The 7,210-nt window shown below is 43.6% G+C and overlaps 1 long non-coding RNA gene across 1 annotated transcript in view; it reads left to right on the plus strand.

Annotated features, from left to right (window-relative positions):
* The window catches only part of LOC121002680, a 173,721-nt gene extending 169,650 nt beyond the window's left edge, over positions 1 to 4,071 (plus strand). The window contains exon 3 of the long non-coding RNA XR_005779308.1: positions 3,970 to 4,071. This is a non-coding gene — a long non-coding RNA (uncharacterized LOC121002680). The remainder of the gene's footprint in view (positions 1 to 3,969) is intronic.
* The last annotated feature ends 3,139 nt before the right edge of the window (positions 4,072 to 7,210 follow it).

Genomic DNA, 7,210 nt, shown 5'->3' on the forward strand with positions numbered 1-7,210 from the left:
GTAGTGCAGTGTGTGATGTATCTGCAGTGTGACAGGAAGATCTTCTGCCTGTGGGAGCTAGGAGATGATCATGTGAAAGCGTTTGTATGCAAGGTTAGGTTGTGCAGAGCAGGGGGAGGGGAAGGTCAGATTGTTCACGCCCACAAATATTCATGAGGGAGAGCTCAGGCATTGTTGTTACACGCCCCCCACCCAGCATGTAAACACAGCAATAACAGAACCATGAAAAGGTGTAAGTATGTTTTTTTTTACTCCTCAAGAAATCAAGCTTAACTAATGTATATGTAAGTCGTGAGGAGTTTTATAATGTTTTTTTTTTTTTTTTCCATTTAAAGGGTCTGTCTACTTTTTTATATTGATGACCTATCCTCAGGATAGGTCATCAATATCAGATGAGCAAGGGGGCAGCTGCTGGCACCCCTGCTGATCAGCAGTTTGAAGAAAATGCAGCACTTGTACGAGCACTGCATTCTCTTCTCTATCTACTTGCTCGCAGTTGACATTGCAGCAACAAGCAGGCGTGATTACCGGTCCGTCAGCCCCATTCACTTCATTGGGATGGCTCCTTTCTATTCAAGTGAGAGGGGTGAGCAGAAAGGGAGTTTGGGAAGGGAATTGAGAAAAAGAAGCATTTTTTTCTGATGGACTGCCAGCTCACTGAAGTATTTGATAACATGATGATCATAGAAGTCTGTGGAGAGGGAAGCCAGAGGCGGAGTGAAGAATTGAAGTGAGACATACTGCTCACTGAAGTCTATGGGGTGAGGAGGAGTGAGCAGCTAGAGGGAGAAAAAAGCATATTTCTCTGAAATCATATATTACAATGTCTTATATTCATATGTTTGCTGTGATATATAATATCCTGTTCATTTGCACTGTGTTTGCAGAGCACTGAGGGTTAATGAATACTGAAAGAGTTGTAGAACTTTTTAGCTAATAAGGAGAAGCTGGTAATTTTCCACAGTTACCATAAGAGTTGAATAAAAGCATGTTTTGTAGGGAAAAATCCAGACTTGTTTACCACCAAATCCAGACAGACTGACCCTATGAATGTCTGGTTTAGCTCTGCTATTATTTCTGAATACTTTTTTTTTAACTGGAAAAACTGCTATGTCATTGCCATTGACTATTATTGAAGGTTTAATGCAAGTCTATGAGAGACAGAGAACTGTAACATTGTATTTGTTTGGGTTGTGTTTCTCCACTCCACCCCTCCCACTAGAAGGTCCTAGTTCAGCCAGAGACTGTGTATAAGGAGAGCAGTCAAAGCCCCTAGTGTTCTGCAGTTAGGGATCAGTGCATAGAAATAGAGACTTTGCCAGACTACTTGAGTGACCAGAAGAAGACGCTGAGACAGGAATACTCTGCCACAGACCCTGGATCACCAGCCTTTGGCCATGATACCAGTCTTCTGAGAGAAAGATGGACAGTTATCCCAGGCCTTTCCTCAGCATCACCCTCATGACCCTTCTTCTGCCAGGGAGGAGACTGAGGAAGCCAGCTCAGTACTTTGCGTGTATAGATTTGCACTTGATTTCCTCCCTTAAATAAGCACACTGGTTTACTGCAGACCCTGACTCTCTGGACTTATTTCCAATTGGGGTGCACCACAAATTACTATCCCTTCCAGAGAGCAGCAACACGTGGTGAAACATCGACGGTGTCCGGGGAACCCAGCGTAGCATTATGGCCACCCAAAACTCGAACACTGCACTAACCAGATGTGCTGCTGGTGAGGAATTACAGTTAAGACACCCATCACACTAAACTACATCCTGGCCAGATGTGCCTCGACAAACCTGTATCCTGCAGTGAACACTACAGCCATAATTGCCAGATTTCAATGGCCAGCCAGAGATTCCATTGAGAGAAACTTTAGCAAGATAGCATACCAAGAGAGCCATTATTTGCCACTTTGCCAGCCTCCATACCTAACTATCTGGGGAAAGAATTTGCACTGTGTCCAGATTGTTGTATGCTGTAGTACAACCCCTATTTTGCACTCAGTAAAAATAGACATGTATTCTTCCATCTCTAGCCTAGTTTTCTGACCCTTAATACACCATACCATGGCCATTGCACTTTGCACTACATGTCCTTCTTGCACTCACATGTTACCATAAGGTCACCCCAACTACCATCAGGCAGGAAAGTTCAGCATCAGGGTGTGTACCCAAGGGAAGAAACGGTGTACCCTCCATTAGTTGCACCAGTCCTAGGGAGCAGCGGCCTAAAGGAGAACACCGAGACACATCATATTGTTACTGCCATTAGCACTCGCATCTCTGGATCCTCACGGGTCACTGCGGCCTCACTACATTGCCCTAAAATAGATAGTAATTATGTGATCCTGCCTACAGTATGCCATCATGGCTGAGCAGCCTGACAGGAACGCTCACCAATGTTTAGTATGCTACAATGTGTAGTGAGATCCAATGCCGTCTCCTCCCAAGGCAGCTCTGCAAATGGAGGCAACCAGTCCGGCTCACTTTCTGGGACAGGTGGTCATTTTAAATAATTCAAAGAGAAGCCCTTTAAGGCCATTGCAATGTGGCAACATAATGTAGCCCAATTGTAAACTCCCATACATGTTCTTTGTTGTGCATCTTTGGATGATCATGCATTGAGTTATTTAGCATTGTGTCGTCCAGTAACAAGATGACAAGTGCTACATTTGTACCATGATAGAACTTGAGGTATTTCACATTGCATTAATTAGTGTGAATTATTGCTGCATTATCCACCGTTAAAGCTGAGAAGAAGCCACGTGCATCAAGCATCAGGCTAGGTTCACACCTGAGCGTTTTACAGCGCGCTCCTACGCGCTGTAAAACGCTCAACAGGCAAAAACCAATGTTTCCCTATGGGCATGGTTCTCACCTGAGCGTTTTACAGCGTGTACGAACGCGCTTTAAAACGCCCTACGCTCCAAGAAGTACAGAAGCTTCTTTGAGGCGTATTGTCGCGCGTATTGTGGCAGTTTTTCATTGGATGCCCATGTGGTTAATCACACAAATGCGCGTACTACGTGCGTTTCCAAAATACAAAAACGCCCCAAAATACGCCTCAAAAACGCCCGATAAAAACGCCTGTAAAAAGCGCTTATCGAATACGCTCAGGTGTGAACCCAGCCTTTAGGGTAATTCAGAAGAAAGACGCAGTCTTGGTAATAAACCAATAAAGTGATTGAATGAATTCATGTGAAGTGGTTGATATATTCTCCTAATTATACCACTACCAAGGTGCATATGGTAAGCTGTGCATAATTCCATATGAGAGCATTGCTCCTATAGTGTATATGGGCTGATCATGGAAGTAAAGCGGTTTAGACCCCATGGGTCACAATATACAGCTCATATTAAATTGAAACATAATTGAGACCAAGGGGTCTAAAAGCCATGGGTGGGAGCGAAGTTAATTTCATTAACATACTGCGATAGAAAGAAACAGAATATATTTATTAGCACGGTGACACCAAATGGACTCAGTACAGACCTGGATATCAACTAAGGGGTTAAGTTCATTTTTTTTTTTTACCATGGCCTTGCTTTAACCTGGAAAGACTACTGCGCTTTTTAAATCCATGTTTGTAAATCTGACAATAAATAAAGGTGAATCCTGATAACTTGAGCCCCGCGAATTCCGAGCCCCACGCATGTTTTCCTTTCTCTGTATTCCATCATTCACATGCAGTAACTGCTGGAAACACAGAGAATGAACTTCAGCCCAGTTTGCCTTCTGTAAGGAAAAAGCTGAGACTAGCAGAGGGATCTTTGAGGTTGTGGCGTGCCAGAGTGCACCGCAGATGGAGTATTAAGGAGGAGCCCCGCAGATGGAGTGGTGAGATCTGGGCTTAAAACAACTGCCTTGTGCCACCTACAGCTTCACAGCTGATTAGAAGTGGTGACATGTTGGCATAATCAGCTTCTTGCATATCCCCCTGTTCACATTATGAACTCTTTTTTGCAGATCGGTTACAGACCTATTCATTTCAATGGGGCCGCAAAAGAAGCGGACAGCACAACGTATGCTGTCAGGATCCGCACGTCTGTTACGTGGCCACGAAAAAATAGAGAACAAAGGTAAACATGTCTTATTATTGTCTGTTTAGCAGACAAGGATAGGACGTTTCTATTGAAGTGGAAGGAAATGTCAGCATTCACACGGCCGTTATTGGCAGAATATCTCTCTGTGTAATCATTAGAACTGAATAGGGCCCTATTCAGACGTCAGTGAATCACGGATGTGTGCAGTCGGTGTAATGTGTGTGCTTACATATCAGTGATTTTCGTGGGTCAGTGGAAAAAACATGGAGGCATACACTAATTTGGTCCGTGATGCAGACCAAACTCACCCATTGCAGTCTATGGGTCAGTGAAAACCATTGATACAAGATGGATGGCATCCATATTCTGATTTTCACAGACCATTGGTAAGAGTTTATGTGGAAAGTAATTTTCAGCCTAGTAGTGAATGAGGAATAAGAGTGATAAAGGAAAGATGTAGGGTAAAAAATATACATAAACCTCAAATGTATGTATACTAATGCCAGAAGCCTGACTAATAAAACTGGTGAACTGGAATTAGTGATGTGTGAGGAGAACTATGACAGTGGGAATAACTGAGACATGGCTGGATGATAGCTATGACTGGGGGTGTTTAATGTACAAGGTTAGAGTCTGTTTAGAAAGGATCGTCAAAACCGGAGAGGGGGAGGGGTCTGCCTTTATGTAAAGTCCTGTCTAAAGCCCACACTCCGGGAAGATATAAGTGAGGGACATGAACATGTGGAGTCACTGTGGGTAGAGATACATGGAGGTAAAAACAATAATAAATTACTAATAGGAGTTTACTATAAACCACCTAATATACCAGAGTCCACAGAAAATCTACTACTAAACGAGATAGACAAGGCGGCAAATCATAATGAGGTGGTTATTATGGGGGACTTCAACTACCCAGATATAGACCGGGAAACTGAAACTTGTATATCTCATAAAGGAAACAGGTTCTTGGCAATAACCAAAGACAATTATCTCTCCCAACTGGTTCAGGAGCCGACTAGAGGGACGGCCATACTAGACTTAGTATTAACCAATAGGCCTGACAGAACAACAGACGTGCAGGTTGGGGGACACTTGGGAAATAGTGACCATAAAGTAATAACCTTCTAATTATTATTCAAAAGAGCGTTTCTTCAGGGAGGAACAAAAATACCAAACTTCAAAAAAGCAAAATTTAGCCAACCAAGAGAGGCCATAGGCCAAACTAACTGGGACAAAGTCCTCAAAAATAAAAATACAGCCACAAAATGGGATACCTTTAAAAGCATCCTAAAATCTCATTGTGAGAGGTACATACCGTATGGGAATAAAAGGTTAAGGAACAAAAAGAAACCAATGTGGATAAACAGAAATGTAAAGAAAGCAATAAATGACAAAAAGAAAGCATATAAATCACTAAAACAGGAGGGTAGCACGGAAGCACTGAAAAACTATAAGGAAAAAAATAGAACATGTAAAAAACAAATAAAAGCGGCCAAACTAGAGACCGAGAGATTAATTGCCAAAGAGAGTAAAACTAACCCTAAAATGTTCTTCAATTATATAAATGTTAAAAAGTATAAATCTGAAGGTGTTGGCCCTTTAAAGAGTAATGAGGGGGGAGTCGCAGAGAGCGACGAGGAGAAAGCAAAGCTGTTAAATATTTTTTTCTCCAATGTATTCACTGAGGAAAATAAACTGTCAGATGACATGCAGAATGTAAAAATAAATTCCCCATTAAAAGTGTCCTGTCTGACCCAGGAAGAAGTACAACAGGGACTTAAAAAGATTAAAATAGACAAATCGCCAGGACCGGATGGCATACACCCCCGTATCCTAAAGGAGTTAAGTAATGTCATAGCCAGACCCTTATTTTTGATATTTGCGGACTCTATACTGACAGGGAATGTCCCACAAGATTGGGGCATAGCAAATGTGGTGCCAATATTCAAAAATGGTCCAAAAAAAAGAGCCTGGAAACTATAGGCCGGTAAGCAGGGCCGTCTTTGCCGCAGGGCAAAAGGGGCAGCTGCCCCGGGCCCAGTTGCTCCTGGGGGCCCAAGGGAGCTCAGTTTCCCGACTCCCATTCACTAGCCTCTAGGTTAAAACATTTGTCGCTAGGTTAAAACATTCGGGGCCTGGGCCCCGAATGTCCTGCCTGCCTGCTAGATACAACTGTATTGCCGTACACAGAATCTAATATACACTGTCTGGGAAGAGGTGAAGGACCTGTGGTGACATCACAGGTCATGTGATCAGCAAAACAGGCTGTGCTAGGATGACCTGGATGATGTCACCATCATGTGACCAGTGCAGGATTGGACCGGAGTGAAAAGGAGAAGGAGCCTAATGCTGATGTCTGTATATGAGGAGAGGTAAGTGAAGGGAGAGGCAGAGCAATGATGGGAGTTGTAGTTATTTAACTGGCATGTATGTTAGGGCTGAAGGGAGGGATGTTATTGACATGGAACTGTGTGCTTGAGGTGGCTAGGGGAGGGAGTGATGTTATTTACATGGGACTGTATGTTGAAAGTGGATGGTGGGGGGGAATGATGTTTATGTACATGGGACTTAATGTTTAGGCTACGTTCACACTTGCGTTTGGGGATCCGCTTGTGAGATCCGTTTCAAGGTTCTCACAAGCAGCCCCAAATGCATCAGTTTAACCCCAATGCATTCTGAATGGATGAGGATCCATTCAGAATGCATTCGTTCGGCTCCGTACGGCCCCCGGTTCCATTTTGGAGGCGGACCCCAAAATGCTGCAAGCAGCGTTTTTGTGTCCGCATGGCCTTGCGGAGCCAAACGGATCCGTCCTGACTTACAATGTAAGTAAATGGGGACGGATCCCTTTGCATTGACACAAAATGGTGCAACTGTAAACGGATCCGTCCCCCATTGACTTTCAATGTAAGTCAGGACGGATCCGTATTGGGACTTAGAAATTCAAATCTAATACAAACGAATCGGTCCTGAACGGATGCATTCGTTTGTATTATCGGTGCGGATCCGTCCTGTACAAGTACAGGACAGATCCGCACAAACGCAAGTGTGAAAGTAGCCTTAGGGGGTGATGTTTACATGGGACTGTGCGTTGGAGGCGGCTGGGGAGGAGGTGATGTTATTTACATAGGACTGTATGGTGGAGGGAGGATTATAACTGCAGG

The sequence above is a fragment of the Bufo bufo genome, chromosome 5 (genome assembly GCF_905171765.1).
Source record: "Bufo bufo chromosome 5, aBufBuf1.1, whole genome shotgun sequence".
NCBI classification, from domain to species: domain Eukaryota; kingdom Metazoa; phylum Chordata; class Amphibia; order Anura; family Bufonidae; genus Bufo; species Bufo bufo.